Here is a 21,269-nt window from a genome sequence, read left to right as displayed (position 1 = left end):
CACCTTACAGACGTAACAAAAAAATGGCCTTGGTTTTTAATGTAAGATTTTGGGAACATGCAAAACCATCATGACTGGGTTTGAAAAAGAACTTTTCTTCAACATGTAGATATAATCATTCAGGTTTTCTATCAAGCAGTAAGTACAAATGAAAATTTTCTTCATCTAAATTATTTTAAGGTTTTATTGCTGAGATTGTCACAACAGTCTAAAATCCAACACCATGGATGATATTACAAGTGCTGAAACAATTTTTCCTACACGAGGCACTGAAGGGCACTTATCAAGGAATCTACTTTTCAAGCAGTGATTTCGCTAATGGGTCTCATTTGTTTTATTACTGCCCCATTAATCTACGCTGCCCTCTTTAATATCCCATTTCTATTATCATTGTGATCTTCAGGGAGAGAAAGAAAAGCAGCTGCTACTTCTTCACTCTATCCTAAAGAATATGGAGCAGCATCTTTTCCTGGGATGACTTGCTTTCATATTGCTCCCATCCTGTGTGTTCTCATCCATCAATACCCAACTTACTAATACAGGTTTACATTATTTTGGCAAAAAAAACCCCCAAAACCAAACCCACAAAGAAATTTAAGATGAAGTTACATTAACAGTAAAAACAAAACAACCTCAACTACTGATGCCTAGAAACATGTGACATATACATTAAATATTTTCTACATATTATCCAAGGTCAAAGCAAGCAAATAAAATATACAAATGCTATAATGAGATTATAGGAAAAAGCTGAGCTTTCTCTTGAAGGCTCACTGTCACAAGCATTCTTAAAATATAAACTAACATATTTAGGTGGGTGATAAACCAAACACACATTCAGTGCAATTGAAAGGGTAGTGAAATGTTAATTAAGCTTCTCTTTCAATGCTGTTTTATAAATCCCAGTGCTAACTCCTCAGCAGTTCAACTTCCTGAATTTAAACTAAGTCTTTCTGAAAGAGAAAAAGCTTTCCTCATCTGAATCAACATATTTATTGGTACTGTTTTGAAATTAAGTATGAAACTTCCAAACGTGCAGAAGGCAATTCCAACATGCATCTGCATACACATTTCTCTTCCATACACAGAAAGCAGATCTTTCCACGTTGCCAGTTCAGAGCTGGATGGCTAAGTGCCTGTATAAATACCCCACTGATGTGCATATTTAATATTGTGTGCAGAAATCAAACCAATGCGAGAGCAGGGGTATCAACAAGAGGAAGAAAACCCCACAAACAACCAAGCTCTTTGTACTTAACACTGTCACCCAACTGAGTTAATACAACTTGAGTAAGCAAGACAACTTTCCTCCTTGACCACTGTCATAAAAGGTGACTATGGTCCTGCTACCGAGGACAGCTGCCAAGTCCATTCTCCTCCTGGGGAGTGGCTCTGCACACCACTACAGATCAGAGCTACAGGAACCGAGGCCTCCAGCTCAAGGCTGCTTTTGGAAGTCTTTTCCCAGCATTAAGCAACTTCCTTACTTTGGATAGCCCTCATCAATGTCAGCAAGAATTGCCTAGGAGGCTGAGCATCCACATTGGCTTCAACACCACGCTTAAAAGAAAAATAAATCCCAGCATGCATGTGTGTTTATCTGAGAGAACAAGTGTGCTTGTTTGCAAGCATGTATGGAGCCAAGTGCCCCGGAGTCAATGGAAATATGCTGCAACTGGCAACATGCTTCAGGCATGTCTAGAAAGAAAAGCAAGGTCCTGGTGGGGAGCCAGGACAGAATTGTCCACCTGAGCCAGCACAGGGAGCCTGGGGGTTAACAGCCAGGTGATTACATGACCAGCCACGGAGGCTTTGTACCCATGGGGCTGCTGCTATAAATTAAGGAACATGCAGCTATGAAAAGGGATCAACTTTTTTGTGTATTTTTTAATTGCTCCATTTCACTGAAGCACTGAATTTGAGTACCACCAGAAAGCTTACTCAGTATTCTCATCTCAGAGAGATAAAAATTGCTAGCCAGATACAGTTGAAAAAGAAAGTGTGATGAAAGAGAGGTGGATGAATGTAAAATCTAATGAAACTTCTGCCCGTGCTGCTGATGGCTGCAGCCTGATCCTACTGCTAACTGGGAAAGTGAGTTCAATTCCTACAAGCCTCTCTTCTGTCCATGGACACCTGAAACACCACAGCGAAACTACAGAGCCTTGCAACTTATTAATTTTATTGTTAATGATAGAGGCTGAGAGCAGCAGTACAGTGTAGTCTCAGGAAGATTAGATTCCAGTTGTGAAAATCATCATTGCAGCAACCCGAGCATAGAAATGGCTTTTTTCTGGCTTAAACTCCAAAGAAACTCACTGCTTAGACATCTGAATTCACTGTTGGGTGCATCTCTGGTACCAGTAACACCCTGCAGAAATTCAAAGGCAAATAGGTTTTCTTCACCCACTCCCAGAAAATATGTGAAATATACCTAGGGACCCAAGAAATGCTCCTTTCTCTCTGTTTAGAGCAGAGAGGTCTACTCTATAGGTGTAGTCCTTCTATGGGCTGAACTGTGTTTTTCAGGATTTACTCTGGATTCCCATCTTTGCTCTTTCTTACAGAACTACAAGTCTTAAAAAGTTAAAGAAAAACAAAAACCTTATGCATGCATTCAAACATAGTTGTATTTAATACCATGTATACATTAATAAAACCTTTCTGAAAGGTCTTAGTGAGCTCCTCCTAATACCCCACAACTATTGCAGACCTGCTGAGTAGAACACAAAATGCACAAAGTTTTGGGTTTTTAAAGCTGCATTTTCAGCCAGACACTTCAATTCAGGATTCCTTTGTGGCAGAGGCAGATATTCAAAGCACTTAATTCATTCTAGGCATCACATTCTAATCACTCTTGAGTCCATAATATGTTTGTCAGATAGTAATATTTAAATAAGCAATGCACTATCTGCATGATTTAGAGGAACGCAACACAGCCTAGAGCAGCAATAGTTATACAGCTAACATTAACAACAAATAAGTCTCCTATAAAATATTCTTTCCCTAATTTAAAACCAAGGCAGCAGGAGGAGATAAACTATGCATAAACTTTGGAATCCCAGGTCCATATATTCTAAATATGCAGCTGCTTGAAATGTATGAGAAATTTATGAACAGACTCCATTGTGGCAAGTATTTATTTCTTGCACTATTATGAATATAATAGTATATTACAATAATAGAGTTTATTTTCTCCTCTCATACCTAAAAAAGCATTCTAAACACAGACTGAATGATGTCAACTGACAGTAAATAACACATTTCCCTCCTCAGTTCTGTGGTGCCCTGTAGCTCCTACGCATTGGCCATGTTTCAGGCAGTCTTTGTCTAAAAGTATCCACAGAAAGGCATAAAATTACATATTTTAGCAGTATTCAAGTAACAAAAAAAGCAGCAAAAAGCCATGTGAAAATGTGGTCCAAATGAAACGAGTGAAATTTCTGTCCTTGACTTTGGTGAGGACATTGCTTCACCTGACAAAGTTACAATGAAGCTCATTCTCCTAATTCATTCCTCTGGGACAGCAGATGAAGGGATTGCACAGAAGGGAGGATGATGTACAGTGGATAAATATAATGAAGGCTGACAGCCTTTACTCTGCTTTCCTTGATATTTAAAGGCCTGTGTCAATTTTATTTTCCAGGTGATAAAATATAACTACCAGTACTTCAAGATCCACCATAAACATGACATAAATTCCAGTATAAGTAATCAAGAAGTGGCTGCACCAAGACTCAAAGATCTCACAAAACAAAACCTGCACAGGAACACGGGACCCAAATGGAAAACGTCAGGTTTCTCTAACACCTGGGTGCAGTTCAGAGCTGCAGGTCCCATTATGAAGATGCTGGTTTTTAACAGTCACTGCAAAGCCTAAAAATGAGAGCTTCACTGAGAATGAGAGTCTATGTGCTAAGTTATACTAATATGTAAGCCTAAAATTGATACAAGTTATTCTGTGGATAACTGTCACTGTAAACCTCACATATATATGTTACTAAGTTTAAAAAAAACAGGCAAAGCCTAAGTAAACTTGGCTGAAATTGGAAAAAGGTCATCCATATCCAGAATGGCAGCAGTATTTCATTTTTTAAACCAATTTTAGATAAAGATGTGTATGCTGTGTAGTCTTGGTCTCACATAATATTAACTGTCAAGATAAAGCATGAGGACATGAAATAGTCTTTCAGATCTACCATGACTCAAAATATTAATGAAAGTGCCTACATTCAAGCTCTATTACTTCCTAAAACATGATACAGTGAACATTAAAAGCAATATGCATCTGTTCAAGTATACATTTAAACCTTCAAAAGGTAATGAATAATGTGAACTACAGTGACCTAAAACTAAAAGTGGCAGAATTGTGTAGGCAAGAGAAATTTCCACCAAGTAGGGAAGGTAGTAACTTTAGCAAAGGCAGTCACTTTTCACTGATGATGTGTTACTTCCAAACAAAAAAACCCCAAACTACAACTAGAATTGTTTGCAATAGCTTGCATAGCTGAGCATAATATGGGCTGATATATTTGTGCTAATTCTGCTTTGCTCTTACATCAAAGGCTTTTAAGACAAAACTCTCCATAAATACAGCAGTGTCACCAGTGAGCACTCTTTCTATTTCAGTGTGCAGTGAAAATTATGAGGCTTAAAGCAGGACGTTGCCATAACCAGAAATGCTAACACTGTTAAACTGAAATAGCTGCTGGAAAATCCATGGAGGTATAAACATCTGGAAAGCAGGAAAGCAACTGAGTAGCTACACTTACATACTAACCCTGTAATGTATGCCTAGAGCTCACTGGGAGCTGGATAGAGATGCCTCTTTAAAAGAAAAAACTTTAGAAAGTATTTAGCTTCTTTTTAGTTCTGAAATCCATCACTGTTACATCTCTACTCAGTAGCACTAATCCACTCTCAGTGATGCTTCTGGGTTAAATACTACCCTATAGATACCTCACAATGATAAAAACTCTGATTTCTTTTAACAGGCTGCATAAATGCACAAGAAAGTCCAGAAATGAAATTCCCCTTTCTTCCAACAAGACAGCAAAAAGCAAAATAAAATCTTATTATTTAGAAGAAGACTACAGGCTGTGTTTGTAAAAGCTGTAGTGGAAATCAGTTCTGTTTTCTTTAGACCCTTGTGTTGCTTAAACAGTACTGTGTTCCTTGCAATAATTCCAGCCGCTTATTTAAACCAAAAAAAGAGAAGGGCCTAATAATTATAATAAGGAATATAATGTTTTACTGTATTTGTAGCCTTATGTGAATATTTCTATTTTGGTGTGCATTTTATGAGAATGATGCTCTAAACACTTCACAAAGTTTTAGGAAACACCCTTACTGCTTGTTCATCAGCCAGCGGCAATGGTCTCAAGTCCAAACCACCTTTATACTTTCAATTCTACGTCTCTTCATAACCATCTTGTTTTAAATTTACAACCTCCTCCTTACAACAAGGCCACAATTCCCAGTTTATCCTGTGGTCTCCTGAGCCCATACAGTTTTCCTAGTATCTTTTATGAACTTTTAGAAATCAACACAACCCCCTTCTTCAGTACAGGATACTTGGCCCTGGTGTTCAGTTAAATTTCAGAAATTCATCAAACCCTGATAGAGGTCTCTGCTGTACCAAGTCCCACCTTCTTGGTCCCTCTTCTCTGAATAAAGGGGAACTTCTCTCCTACTTTTCCACTTCTTCATACTGCTTCCCTGTTTCACCATCCTATTTTTGCAAAGTGCAGTAACTCCTGCTCTGCTCTGATGGAAGAAGCAGTGCTATCTGCACTACACTTTTCCTTTCTTCTCTACTGATAGAAAAAGCTGGCATCTCATCTCCTTGCTCCTGGTAGATGTCCTTCAGGGCCATGCTTGGATTTGGCATCCTGGTAAACCACCTTTTTTTTCCTGGTGGTAGCACTTCCATATGTGGAGGAGAAAAAAAAGTTAATTGGGGGTTCACTGCTGCAAAGTGGGGGAAAACGGAGGCAGAACAACAAAATAATTTCTATTATGAAGCTCAGCAAAAATGGATTATTATTCATTTTAGTTCCCATCTAAAGTCCATGGCAATTCCTAACAAGCCCACTTTCAGAGTGAGACATTTTAAGCCACCAAAAATCTTAATGGCAATACGTTCTGTAGAAATCATATGTGCTTGCAAAGAGGGAAATAAAAATCTATCCACAAAAATGTGGAGATACACCTGCAAAATGCCCTCCTTCTAGTATTACCACAGAAACATCACCTCACTAGCAGGATTTTCAGGCTCCATCACCTATGTGATCCCCCAACAATACTGCCAACTCTAGTCCTCAACACGGACCAAGAAGCATGAGTGTCATCAGTAATCAGGCAGCTGGGAAACAGCTCAGTAACTCCTGCAGCATCCCTCACCAAAAAAAAAATATAGTTATTAACTCACCTACAGAACAAACATCTTGATAGCAGTATTTTCAAAATATCAATTCTGAGACATTTGTCACACCAGGATAAATTAAACATAGTTCCAAATCCTTTAAATGCTTGAAAACTTGTATAAATGTTAAAGCACTCTACTGTAGCACACCAGTGCAGCTAGGGGATTGGATTTAGCCTTAATTACACTATGGAGTAACCCCTAAAACATAAATCACTTTGGCTTAGAAGAACTTTTATCTCAGAAATACTAAGAAATCAAGCCAGATTTAAATGGATAAAATGCAAGTATATATTTTCAAAATGAATATTTATATTAAATGTGCAATGTGCCTACCAACACAGCCTTGTAGTCAAAAATTTAAGGACCCAAGACCAGAAGACTTCTGTAGGTTCATCTCCTTCATAGCTACTGCTGCACAGCAACATCAAGCTGAGCCTTCAAAACTCACCAGCACTCAAACACACACATCTAAAATGGCATATTCTGCAGGGAAACAGTCTCTGTTCACCATTTAAGTGACAGCAGCACTCATAAAATCTTGGGTAGTTGATATTCAAGCTTGGATCTCACTACAAAGCGCATGTTCCTCTGCCAGTACTTTCGCCCCTCAATTAATACCTTGAGAATCACTTCTGAGCTCTTCTGTCTGCCTACAAGACCTCAGCTATGTCCCGAACCACAAACCAAGTCAAAACCTGGACACTTTCCTCATCTCCCATATATGACTGCTATGGCTGCCCATCTCCCCTGTTTCACTTCTATTGAAGAGAACTGTGAAATATCTGGAATGATCATGAGCATGCAGGACAGAAGACACATTCAGGGAAAGAGGCCCATGGGCATTCCCTGAGCAGCAGTGCCACCTGGCATAGGTAAGCTCTCATTTCTATTAACAGACATCCAAGCAACTAAGCCTGATGGTAATTCCCAATCTGTAGAAAAAACAGGGATCTTTTCACCTTAGTCATCCACACTGTCTTATCCAGCAGGTACCTGCCAGACCTAAAAATATAGTCAGAGCTGTGGAGGATGATAAAGAAAACACTTCCTCCACTAGATTTGGAATCCAGACTAGAAGCAGCTGCCCTCCAGTGCAGATACTCAGAGTACCAGGCCATACCTTGTATTTTACAAATGTCACAAATGTGGGTGACAAGAGGATGGTGCCAGACTCTTTCCAGTGGCGCTAGTGACAGGATAAGGAGTGATGGCCATAAACAAAAACAGAAGTTCCACTTCAGCATGAGGAAGAACTTTCTTACATTGGGGGTGGCAGAGCACTTGAACAGCTGTCCAGGGAGGTTGTGGAGTCTCCCTCCCTGGAGACATTCAAAATCCACCTGGACACCCTCCTGTATCACCTGCTCCAGGTGACCCTGCCTTGGCAGGGGGCTTGGATGAGATGATCTCCACAGGTGCCTTCCAACCCTAACAATTTTGTGATTCAGTATGTAGAGACAGATCCTTCTCCAGCACTTTCTTTCAAAGGCTTCCACTTTAAAACAAACAACAAAAAAAAGTATTTGCAAGTTTCCTTTAAATAAAGAAAAGTGCAAAAAAAGACCACATAGGGTACTTGACAAGGAAATTGGATTACTAACCCTGCTCCACTGCAATTAAATAAGTTCTAGCAAGTAGGACATTTCAGCTGAAATAGGAAAACCAACTTGGTTCTTCTTCAGGAGGTCAGCAACTTGCCCCAGTTTGGGGACTGGGGATTTGATTCAATCTCCCATTTCTCAAAAGAGTTCAGCAATGTCTGATTTTATGTACACAAACACTGCTGTCAGCTTGTTCTTGTGGGAAAGGCAAAATTTCATAAAAGTCATATGAAATGACTTTTCATATGACTGTCATAAAAGGCCCAAGGTCCTGAATTATCAGCTTGCCATGTTTAGACTCTTAGTTATTGATGAAAGTTCTCTAAAATGGTTTACACTGAGAAATACATTAAAGGAACATAGTATCATAGGTATGAATAGATTTTATGTGAGAAATAAGCATAAACCCACAATGAAAACAGCTTCAGTTAGACACTCCCTTGCAGTTACTAACCCTGCAAACTCCAGAAATGTTCAACTACATAAACACCCAAAATAAACAAATACAGCCCAGAAAAGAAAAACTATTTCAACAATTTATTCAGAGAAAAAAACAGAAACCATAAAGAGCTATTATAAATGGAAAAAGGCATCATACTTAGAATTTCCTTTCCTTTAGAGATGTATATAGTAAAAGAATCTCTTGAAAATGCTTATTTTCAAAGTTTCAAAACAAAGCTTAATAGCACCTTCCTGAATTTCTTACATCTTATGAAAATATATTTGAAATAAATAGTACCCAAGCACACAGAATATTTCTTATAATACTTGTCAAGATTTTACAAGCAAGAAACTTGAAAGCCATCTAATTAATTATATTTAAATATTTTCTTCCTTTAACAGGTTGTTACATGGAAAATTCTTTTTAATAAATTCTATACATGAACACAAGCATTTAATCTTTAGAAATAAATATTAAAATGCAGCTACTTAACATCTGCTACTGATATTAAAAATTTACAAGGCCACCTTTAATAGGCAATACAGTAGGCGCAATTAAAAAATGAGCATGGTAAAACCTAGTACCATTAGAAAATGATAATGTTCAGCCAGGGGGATACAATGAGTGGCCTAATTCTGACAACTGCGGACTCTGAGCTGCTCTTCTGATTAGCTGTGGGGTCTTGTTTGTCAAAACTCTTTGTATTAAACAGCCTTTTCTGTAACATGAGATATTCCTGCAGTAAGGTCAGCATGGCTATTTAAAAATAATGTCTACAACCTACTTGTTCTGAGCTAACCATTTCTAAGCATTGCAACTCTACACACATGAAATACTGCCTTTTTTTTTTTCTTAAATAAACACCCTATAAAAGTTTTGACTATGTAAAAAAATCAAGTCTTTTTAAAATTATATTTGGAAAAAAACCACAACAAAAACAAACTACACATGATTTACAGCAGTGTTCAAGGGCACTGCAACCTTGAGAGGAACTCCATGATGATTTCTTTTATTTTTGAACGGTACAGTTATGTTTTTCTCTAGATAAGAGGACATTTTCCCATACCACAGGACAGTTCATATCCCTTTTCTCCAACCTCATGTCTAAAGGTACATGTTGTTAGAAGTCAAGAAAGAAAACTGAAGGCATGCATAACATTATGTCTTGAAGACCTATCTGTATATTAGAATTCTTCAAGCAGATGATTAAAGATACCAATTTTGGCACTGGAACACAATGCAATTCAGGTCTTCATGGTTATGATGATGTTGCAGTTAATGATTCCAGCTGTATAACTCAGCACAAGTGCTACACTTGTGCATGGTCACACTCCTGGTGTGTATAACCCCTCAGATTATATCAGCATTGACTACAGCTGTTGAGGTGTTTGCTGTTAGAATACACTGACTATATTTTCTTCTTGGTTGCTGTATGGGAAATACGTGCCACAGAGTCCACATGTTAAATTACAGATCTTCACAAACTGTTCACAACCTATTTACCTGGAAATAAACATCCAGCTAGCTACTTGTCAATAAGCATCCAAACTTCTGTTTAATATGCAAATTTGACATTCAAAGTGGGGCTTTGTATCACCATTTATTTTAACGATCCTTCACTAAAACAATATTCTTTAAAAGCCTCATTTTTGAAATCAGACTGTCCAGATTCTTTTGAATGGTTTTTGCCTACCAGAGGAGTTTGGTGAAGTTATGATGATGATGCTGGAAATTATTCCTGATCGCCGATTTTAAGAAACCCTAAAATCCTCACCATTTTAAAGAAAACAAAAGCTGTATCGAGTCATGACCACTGCATTTAATTAGAGGGAGAGAGGAAGGCAGTGCAGGGAGAGTGGAGGCATCCTAGCTCCAAAAAAACCCAAACAAAACAAACAAACTAAAGAAACTCACAACCTGGAATTGTGAGTGTGGGGACACATGAAAGAAAAGTGAGAAATGACAAGACACAGAGAGGTAGAAGAGAAATGCTATTAACCAGGCAAAGATTAGAGAGGTGAAGGTGTTGGGAATAGAGGAGGCACTGAACAGTGAGTTGGGAAGCAGGAGTAGATTACAGGGACAGAGAAGGACTACAGGAAATAGACAGCTCAAGTTCTCTTCCTGATCTCCTCTCTCACAGCTCCTACATCCTGCAGAAAGAACAGAGCTGGCATAAGGGCATTGTGGAGAAAGGTGAAGCTCTCCTCCTGAAGCAAAGCTCCTGCTAACCCAAACCATTTCTGGGTTGCAAGAGAGAGACACATCTCTCCTGTGCAGACTGTGCCTGGGGCACACTGTCTGCTGGGCTAGAAGGCTGGGGGCAAAGGAGCTGGCAACGGGCAGTTGGCAGGAGGATATCACAGATGGATACCAGGCTCAGAACATTGTGCACTTTCAGGATGAAAATGCATAGTGGAGTAAATCCAGCAACCAGAAACACTGACCAGTCAATTGAATGAATGCTGAGGTTTGCTGCAGACTCCCCAGTAAATCCAGTTCTTCTTTTTAGCAATGCTTCAGACTCTTTTTACGTGCTGACTGCATGACCAGATACACAACAGGCTTGTCCTTGGGGAGTCCTGAACTAGGGATGCTCTCCACCCTGTCCTCACAGGTGCCATAGATTATTGCTTAGAAAGAATGTTTAAACTACTCCCCCATTCCTGCCCTCCCTGAGAGTATTGGACTACCCCAAGATTGCTACATATCCATTCTCCTCTAAGATACGTGATACATAGCCACATTAATAAATGTCCCCTCTTCTGTAAACAAGAGTAAATCTTCAAACTGGAACTTAAATACAGGATTGATATTGGCTGCCCAAAGTAACACAAGAAATTTATCCCAAACCCAGAAACCGGATAGAGGTATCCCAGTCTTGTACCTACTGCTTTATCTTCATTAAGAGATGAGTATCAGCAAAGTTTTTAAGCAGTTGACTGAAACCACTTAACCCTGCATGGCAGGGGTTAAGATGCCTAAAGCAGACAAATAATGGGACGCAGAACCCAAGGTATCAAACCTCAAACGAGGACACATGGGGTCTGTTTTTCATCTGCTCATGCCTGCTTCATAAAGGTAACCTCTCCTGCCCAGCTGCCCTGCCAGCACACCACCCCCACCACTGCTGGGGAACTGAGTCCCTCCACCGAAGATGTTCCTCAGTCTCAGTTCCAGCTCATCACTGATCTGGACTGATTTCAAGGCATTCTTTAAAAGCTAATGAAAAGGGAGGGCAGGCTGTGTTACACCAGCCAGGACTGAATGCTGCTTTCATCATAAATCACGAATCCAATCTCTTCTGTTGACAAAATGACCAATATATTTCCAATAAAACTACAAACCTACTGGAGCATCTGTACGAACACAAAACATTGAATCCCATTTCTAAGATGGCAGAAATAAATCCCATGCAGCATGATATGAGGAAGGTAAAAACATAAAATGAGATTGTGAAATCGGTGTGGGTTAACTTGTGATCACAAAAATTAACACAGATCTTTGAATCCTGGTGTCACTCCATGGCACAGCTAAAATGGTATTGCTGCCTTAAATTTCATACTGTGTTTGAAACGTATCTGGAATTTCAAGTTCCCAATTCCTCAGTTGACAGAAATGGCTTCTGAGATGATTTTCACATTCTGGGAACAGATTTTTACCCTTAAATTAGCCATGTGTACTCTCAGACTTAACATTTTGTCTTGAAATAAAACAGCAGCGATAATTGTTAATTTAAGACCCCACACAATGCAAATTTATGTTCTGGAGCCAAATATGCTGATTGGAAACAGATGAACATGAAATGCCTTTTACGGAGCAGAATTAAAACTAAGTATTAGTGAAATGTGTTGTTAATTTGACACATGACACATCAGACATTGACTACTGATTTTTTTTCTTTGCTACAATGAAATAGCAGAGGTGCCCTATTAATCTTTCAAGAATTGTACAACTGTTGTTATGAAGTGCCACACGTTCAGCTCCTGTCCCCTCCTGCCCTCATGGGTATCAGGTGGCTTACTCATACTCACCAAAGATAAAGCTACTCTTTCCATTATTCCTGACACTGGATTCCCGACACCTTTTGTTTTGGAGCTTTAGTGACAAAAATAAATATTTTATGCTTTAATGCTCATTTTCTGCTCAGACCTTGAGATCAAGCCCAGAGTGTTGCGGATGGACTTGTGACTGAGGACTGGAAAAAAGTACCCCAGCTTTCAAAATTGGCAGGAAAGAGGATACAGGAACTGCCAGCCAGCCTCACCTTCCTCTCTGGAAAGGTGATGGAGTAGCTCATTCTGGAGGCCATCTCTATCCACATGGATGACAGGAAGGTGCTCAGGAGTACCAGTTTATTACCTCACTAGTATCAGTTTAGTACATCATTAAAGGTAAATCATGCTTGACCAACTTGATTGCCTTCTGTGATGAAACAACTACCTGGATGCATGAGGGGAGAGCAGTAGATATTGCCTATCTTGACTTCAGCAAGGCTTTTGTCCCTGTCTTTCACAACATTCTCCAAGGCAAACTCAGGAAGTGTGGGCTCGATGCCTGGACAGTGAGGTGGATTGAGAACAGGCTAAACAGCAGATCCCAAGGGTCAAAATCAGTGGCACAGGGTCTAGTCAGAGGCCTGTCACCAGTGGTGTCCCCTGGAGCTCTATACTGGGCCCAGTGCTGCTTAATTTGTTCATCAGTGATTTGCATGAAGGGGCAAATGCTTCCCTCTGCAAATTCACTGATGACACCAAGCTGGGAGCAGTGGTCAATTCCTCAGAGGGACGTGTGAGGGGATGTCCCTGCTGAGGGACCTTGAGAGTTTGGAGAGATGGGCAGAGAGGAATCTTCTGAAGTTTAACAAGGGCAAATGCAGGGTCCTGCACCTGTGGAGGAACAATTGCATGCACCAGCACAGGCTGGAGGCTGACCTGCAAGAAGCAGCTCTGCAGAGAAGACCTGGGAGTGCTGGTGGACAACAGCTGTCCATGAGCCTGCAGTGCCCTGGTGGCCAAAAAGACCAATAATGTCCTGGGCTGCATTAGGAAGGGCACTGCCAGCAGGCAGAGGGAGGTGATCCTGCCCCTCTCCTCAGCCCTGGTGAGGCTTCATATGGACTGCTGTGTGCAGTTCTGAGCTCCTCAGGACAAGAGAGACATGGAGCTCCTGGAGGAGGTCCAGCAAAAGATGATTAAGGGACTGGCACATCTCTATTATGAGGAAAGGCTGAGGGAGTTTGGTTTGTTCACCCTTGACACTACTGAGACTACTTGAGAAGAGATTACTGAGAGGGGGCCTCATCAATGTCTATCAGTATCTGAAGGGAGGGTGCCAAGAGGATGGATCCAGGCTCTTCTCAGAGATTCTAAGCAATAGAACAAGAGACAACAGGTAGAATATGATCCACAGAAAGTTCCACCTGAATCTGAGCAAGAACTTCTTTACCAGCAGAACTTCTTTACCAAGCACTGGAACAGATTACCCAGAAGGATCATAGAGTCTCCCTCACTGGAGATATTTAAGAGATGTCTGGACAAAATTCTGTGCCATGTACTTTAGGATGACACTGCTTAAGCAGGGAGGTTGGAACAGATGACGCACTATGGTTCCTTCCAACCTCACCTATTCTCTGATTCTGTATGACTCAGTATTTGGAAAGTAGTAGTAATAACCAAATAAGTAACAGAAAGCTCTGAAGTACTGAGGCCACCAGTGCTCTTTTGCACTGCAGATCTCTGTTACAAAAAGCTAATGAATTTACTGAATGGAAAAACAGTAACCAAAGTACAGGCTGGGAATAAAGGATGGTAAAAAGCCTGGAACTACTGGAATACTTCCAAAAAAGGAGCCAGGTAAGTAACAGAAATAAATAGAAAGCCCTGGAGGACTAAGGCAAGTGTTCACTTGCACTGGAGGTCTCCATTGCAAAAAGTTAAAACAAATTTACTGAATGGAGTGACTGTAACCAAAGCACAGGTTGGGAATAAAGGGTGAGAAAAAAGCCTGTAACTACTGGAGTACCAGCAAAAAGGATTCTGCAATGTTGACACATACATGGCTGTGTGACTGAGGCCAATAAGAGAAGAGAAAGCCTCAATCTTTCTGAAATGGCATTCAAATATATACTTGCGACTAATAAACCTGACAACCCAATCAACTAGTAAAGGCAGAGGAAGAGAAACTCATTATCACAACATACCTCCTGAGACAACAGAGGAGGACACAGTAAAATCATTCTGGAATTGCTCTCCTTTTATCAACCCCTGGGGAAAAAAATGTGCATTTTAATTGAAAAGCGTACCTGTAAAAGCAGAATGTCAAACTCTTGTCCACACTCCAAACAGGGGAATGCAGTGCACCAGAGGATTCTGAAAAAAGAAGACAAGAAAAGAATATATGAAAAAAGGCATTAAAAAAACCCAAACCACAACATAACAGAAACACTGCAGGTGCATGCATGTCAGTGCTGAAGGTCATGGAAACAGGACACCAAGGCCAGTCCATGCCAGGAGAAGGGAGGGGAAGAACTGCAAGGCAGCCACAACAGCAATCAAGACAATTTCACATGAAAGGTGAGATAAATGATGACATCAGCGTGGCTAAAGCCTATGAGCTGTGTAATAATAACAACTAATTAAAAGGTCATTAGGGAAGTCTCAGAACACAAGCTTGCACATGACGCAGTATCTGATGTGTGAGATGAAATGCATCTGTGCTGGGGATCAATGAATAAATGCAAACAGGGCCAAAATGTCAAAATGCAATTGTTAATTCATTGATGAAGGAGAATGAAAAATGGCGCATTTTAAGTCCTTGTTATAGATAAACAACCCCTTTTGTTGTGTTTTTGACTACTTCCAAATAAAGAAGAGAGAAAATACTGGAAAGAAAAACACAATTCTGTTTCTATGATAAAAAATTTGTAGGGCACAGAATCAATGTCAGTTACTTTACAAGTAACTGAGGGAAAAATATCAATATGTAAATGTTAGTGTTATTTCAGGGCTGCTGCTAGTTGATTTTGACATGGAAATATGGAATGTACAGTGATGAACTGTTTTCTCATACTCAAAGTTAAGGTCAAAGAGCAAAATATTTGTATGCTTAAAAACCCTCCACACCTCCCTTGCTGGGAGGGATGACAGGATATGCTCCAAGCAAACAATGAAAAGCAAAAAAATCTAATCTTTAATTTTTATATGTCTATATGTAAAAATCTTACCTTTTTTTCTTAGTCTTTTTCCCTTTTCTAAAACATTTATTTTAGACAACACTTTTCAAAACCACGGCAGTACTGTATTTACAAAATACTACTCCTATCTAGTCAATCAATACATCTTTCATTTCATATGAAACATCTTCTCCTTTTTCGCCCCAAAATTATTAGCTACTTTTTGCAGTTTTAAACCAGTTATTAATGTCCACACAGAAAAAAGAAGATTCCAAACCTTTGTATTTTGTGTCACCTGACACAAATATGATTGCAAATATTTTCACAATAAATTGCCTGACAGAAAAGCACATAATTTTAAAGTTTTGAGATAATATTCCTGTAATTAAGCATTTGTGTATGCAATAGGTAAGGGAAAAATAAGTCAGTGTATTTCTTCGGGAGGAAAAACCTCTGCTGCGGGATGCAGCTTTCTACACATCTTTTTATGTGGCAAAAAGGCAGTGATGGAGGAAGGGGAGAATCAGTTTTCCTCTCGGCTGTGAGGCTGCTGACAGCCAGCAGAAGGGCAGAAATGTCAAGCTGAGGAAGACCCACTATCACAATGGCTTTTAAGAGAGCTCCAGAACACAGTTACCACATAAGTCCATGCACAGAAGAGTTTTCTTCTTCCTGTACCAACAAGTATACACTTTTACTTTCTAAATGCTACAAGTATATCGACATAATAACTCACACACATGTGGTTTATTCCAATAATAGTAATTCAAACAGACACATTTATGATATGAATATCAGTGTGAACTCTATAGTGGAATATGTTGTTGTTTAGAGACCACCAGTGTACACTATGTTAAGAATATATAGCCTATTTTATCTTCTAAGTGTTAGAAAGAGGTCACAGTAATAAAATATGGAAGTATTAATTCTGGAGTAGTTCTTGTACCGTGAGTTGCCATAACCCTCTGGTGCCACAATACACATGCTGCTCCAAGTCTTAAGGACTTCCCAAGAGGGTGTCCATTAAACTGTGAAACCACCAGGAAAGCACACACCACACAGGCTTTAATGAGCTTCTGGACCCAGCACAGAAAGGACTGAAGAAGATATACATACAAAACTGCATCAGATAAATGTCCTGTGGAGCTTTCAGTGCATGACTGGTTCCACCATTCATGCTATGGAACAAAACCCCAACTATTTACCATCTGCAACAGCAGTGTGCACTGACCAAACTGTCAATTGATAAAGCTTATAGAGTAATGTGAAGGCAGACCAAGTTCTGAACTAAGTTACAGACTGTGTAAATTCTTCAGAGTAACACACAATATTTTCATGACTACAGGTTTCACGCATGGGACCATGAAGCAGCAGTGTGGACAATCCTCTGTGAGGACTCATGTCTCTGCCAGCAGGACAGCAAATCCTCAGACAGGGTGCACTGGTAGATGCAGGATGCAGAGCCCAAGGCAGAACCAATTGCCCTGTTTAAACAGATGAACTGTTCTGGTAATAGATGTCCAGCAGCACTCTTTCAGTCCAAGATCTCAGACAAATCTCTTAATCAACACAACACCCTTAGCACAGCTGAGAAGGGTCACATATACCACAGTGCAAATTTTTAAACATTAACACAGAACTGCAAGAAAAAGTAGAGAAAATTAAGAATATAGCACAAATTTAAGTAGAACTTATAAGCAAGGACTTATCAGGACAGCTAAAAGCACCAGATCCTCCTTTCCCAATTTAATACACTGTTCAGCATAAGAGGTGTCATATGAATATTTTTCAAGTTCTAATTACTCATGCAAGTGCAATTCTTATATGTTTAGCAAGCACCATGGCATACCCCTGCCACCAAATTTTGGCTACTCCAGCTACCTCCCCGTACGACCCAGTTCCAAAGCAGAAGAATCCAGAAAGGCCACCAAAAAGTTACACACATCTGTTTTTCTCAATGAAAATATGAAAGGAAGATGATAAATAGACAAGAAATAAAGAGACTCTGCTTGTCCTATTCCTTCTGTGGAATTTGCAGTAGAATACAATGCCAGCCCTGCACTGGAAAAACCAACCTATTTGTCATAAACAAACAAACAAAACAACAAAAAACCCAACAACAACAAAAAAAATCAATAATAGATATGTCGATGTAGTGCCAAACCACACAGTAGCTGAGATATGTGCAAAGAACTGATTGGTCACTGGCTCCTACTAGACAGGTGGAAATGGCCTCAACATGAATATTTAAAGCAAATGTCCTTATATTTTCACTTCTCTTTGGGGGGAAAAAAGAAAGAGAGAGAGAAAAGTAGGAGAAAGAAAAAGCAAAAACATACTCTAAACCATCTGAGATCCAAACCAACATAAGGACAGCTAGTATCGGACTTCTCAAAATCACAAAAAATTCATGACACTGAGTGATATACACAAAGCTGGTTTCTTTTCTGAGCTTCAGCTAAGAATTAATCTCCTCTGTAAGGGCAGAAAATTCTTCACACCTAGACAGGGAGCATCCAAACCAAGATAAAAAACTCTAGACTAGACTCAGACTGTAAAAAAATATTAACTTCTTTAATTATATGGGTGTGAGCTACCAAATTCTCCTCTGAACTGGCATTTCTCTGTAGCTTTTTTCTCTATAAAATCCCACACTCATCCAAATTTCTGTCCAAAAAATCCTTCTGGAATGCCTAGAAAAACAGTCCACAATGGCTGGGCAGCTGGCATATTGCAATGGGTCATTATCCTAATTTTAACAAGAAATCTCTTATCTGCTGGTGAAATTAAAGTCAAGTGGAAAATTTTAAGGGGAGATCTGTGCATCTTTAAGTTTGTAACTAGATAAATTCTAAATATTTTTACTATTTTTTAGAAATGTATTTTTTTGACCATTTGATAAACAAAAGGATATGCAGATTGTTCAGGAAGGAGTGATGCTCCTTTTCAAGACAAACTGACTGACTTGGGGACACGCAGGCTGGTGCTGGCAGGACAGAAACTCTCCTGCCATTTGTGGTGCCAGGCCACTCCAGTAATACAACACATTTAGAAGACTCATTAAACAATATCTTCATAATGAGGTTGGGATCTTTAGAACTAAGAGTCATTGAAACGTGAACATAACATACAAAACTACAGAAAACTCCATCTCATTCCACCAGTGATCCCTTTAGCTGGTCCTTTGCCAGTTCAATATTCTTGCAAAAAAAAGCACCCATGGTATGAGAAAAACAAATCTCAGAGTCCTGTGACTGGCATTGCATATTCAAAATTTTAAAATCCCAAAGGAAGGAATGACCAAAGTGTTTGCCACGCAAGTAAGAGCCCAGTGAGGATTTTAAAATGGAGAAAGAGGCCAGCCTAACATCTGGATTTCTTATTTAAGATACATCTGAAGAATGGAAGAGACATATGTCCCTGGATATTATCAGCAGAGGGACACATCTCATAACAAATTCTCAAAGGCTTTGTCAAGGACACATCTTCTTCAGCATCTCTTAACTCAAAAGCATGGTGAGCCCCGTGCCTGGGGTAAGCATGCAGGCACTATAGTGAGGATTCAGGGAGTGTAGCTGATTTTTCCCATTTTTACTTGCTGGAAGTCAGGGTGTTGGCTTCCTCAGCCTGGCTCCTCTTTAGACAACCACAGCCTGAGAATTGCCAACGCTTATCTCAGTTTAATCTCAGAGATATGAACCTTAATGAAGAATAATTAAAGCAAGGACTGTTTTGTCTTGCTCATGGAAACTGAAATGAAAGAAAAATGGAATGAAATTATTATTAAAAAAAATTCAGATAGGCAACATCATGCCAACTAAATGCATCTTATGAAAAGCTGAAATATTTATATCTAAATATACTTTCTACAGCTGTTCTGCTTTTTGCCTTCATGCAAGTTCAGAGAAGTCTCATCCTTGAACATTAAAACCATAGAAATACCACAACAGGAAAAGTGAAAACCACACATGAAACTTTATTTGAACTATGTGGATGACAACAAATCTTAATTAGGAGACCACACACTGACATGTGCAGACACAGAGAGGAATGCTCTATGCTCAAGCTGGCCAACCTGTAAATGAGTGGAGAGGGAGCTCAAAGCTGCTGCCCATGCTCTGCTGAGGAGCACACAGTGCATTAATACAGCAGGAGATGGGAACCACAAGTTATGCAACATAGAAAAGCTTACTTCCGACATGTTTCCCATGAGTGGAAAAAAAATTATGTCAAAACACCTTCTAAAAATATTTCTTTGCAAAAATATTAATCTGGTGAGATTAATATATATAGATTAAATATATGTCTCGCTTTTTTAAAAAAGTACCATAACAGAGGGGATAAACGAAACAAAACAAACCCCAAACAATCAAGGCAGTGACACAGCTATAAAAAAGAAATGGAAATGTCTAGGACAACGAAATTAATTCATCACTGACCTTTGCCTGAATGAAACATTGGGAAAATTTGCTGGCTTTGGTGACTGCCAGCAAAAGGTGATTTAAAAAGCGTGATTGTTTATATGAAATATTCATATTTGCATGTGTCAGTGACCTTGCTCAGAAAGTGTACCTGGTGTTTCCCATAATGGAATCCTCTATTTCTTCACTTGCATAGTGGTTTTTTGTGTTGATCTCAAAGATGGTTGATGATCTCAAAGGTCTTTTCCAACCTAGTTCATTCTGTGATTCTGTATTTTGTTGGCTTTTTTTTTAAACGAGTCTCACATAATAATGATTCAGAAATATTATAGGTTTGAGAGTTGCATTTTTAGAGTTAACACTGAACAGATTTTTTTTAACAAATATAATTTTATTCAATATTGCCTAATCTACCAAAAAGAAAACCAATCTTTGAAATAAATAACTTAGGTTGTAGAGGAGTAACTGGAGCACATTAGAAGCTTATTATCTTTCCCAACAGTTAGTCCATGTTATAGCTATAAAAATGTTTTTATAAACAGATATACTTTTTTTCATAATTTTTACGAAAAAAAAAGTAAGATGAATTCAGGTACTCAAAAAGCTAAGTTTGTATTTTGCTTCATTAAGCCTAAATTCAGAGATTCTGTGCGTACTTTCAAGAGGTACTTAGCATCCAAAAGTCAAACTGTGACCACGAAATAGGTGTTTGGTATCTGTGGAGACCAAATTTAGCAAATCAAATTGGAATGTACAAAGTTGAAGATTGCCTTCTGAAATATTAGACTTTGTGCACTTTTGCTACATGAAGAAGGCACCATGCAAGTGGAAGGAATATAGTCCATTCCTCCTCATATCCCTGGCCCATCACCCTTGGCAGCAGATCATACACATCTATTATTAACACCTCCTGCTGAAGAGGAGGAGATGAAAACAGGACTTAGCTGCATATGTGCTGGAAGTACCAAAAGGGGATTCTTGCTTCCTGTCTACAAAAGAATCCCTTTGATTTTTATGCAGTTACCTAATTAAATTTCACCATGCATATTAAGTTTTTGGATGTCTAGCTATTTTATGCTCAGCCCCAAATCAAAAGAGCACACATTCACAAATGACCCTTTCGCTAAAAGAAACAAAACCAAAAGGTAAGATAACGTTTGTTATACGGAAAGATATCCTCCACTCCAGTTGTTTCCTTAGTTCA

General features: G+C 39.2%; 1 protein-coding gene across 2 annotated transcripts in view; it reads right to left on the bottom strand.

Annotated features, from left to right (window-relative positions):
* Positions 1–21,269, bottom strand: part of FAM110B (family with sequence similarity 110 member B) — a 113,668-nt gene that overhangs the window by 4,455 nt on the left and 87,944 nt on the right. For both annotated transcript variants that reach the window (XM_083855985.1, XM_083855984.1), the window contains exon 2: positions 14,775–14,841. The gene's annotated coding sequence lies outside the window, so the exon portion shown is untranslated. The remainder of the gene's footprint in view (positions 1–14,774; positions 14,842–21,269) is intronic.

This window comes from Zosterops lateralis (assembly GCF_965231275.1).
Source record: "Zosterops lateralis genome assembly, chromosome: 1".
Classification (NCBI taxonomy): domain Eukaryota; kingdom Metazoa; phylum Chordata; class Aves; order Passeriformes; family Zosteropidae; genus Zosterops; species Zosterops lateralis.
Note: the sequence above shows the minus strand (reverse complement) of the source record. Positions and strands in the feature narration are given on the sequence as shown.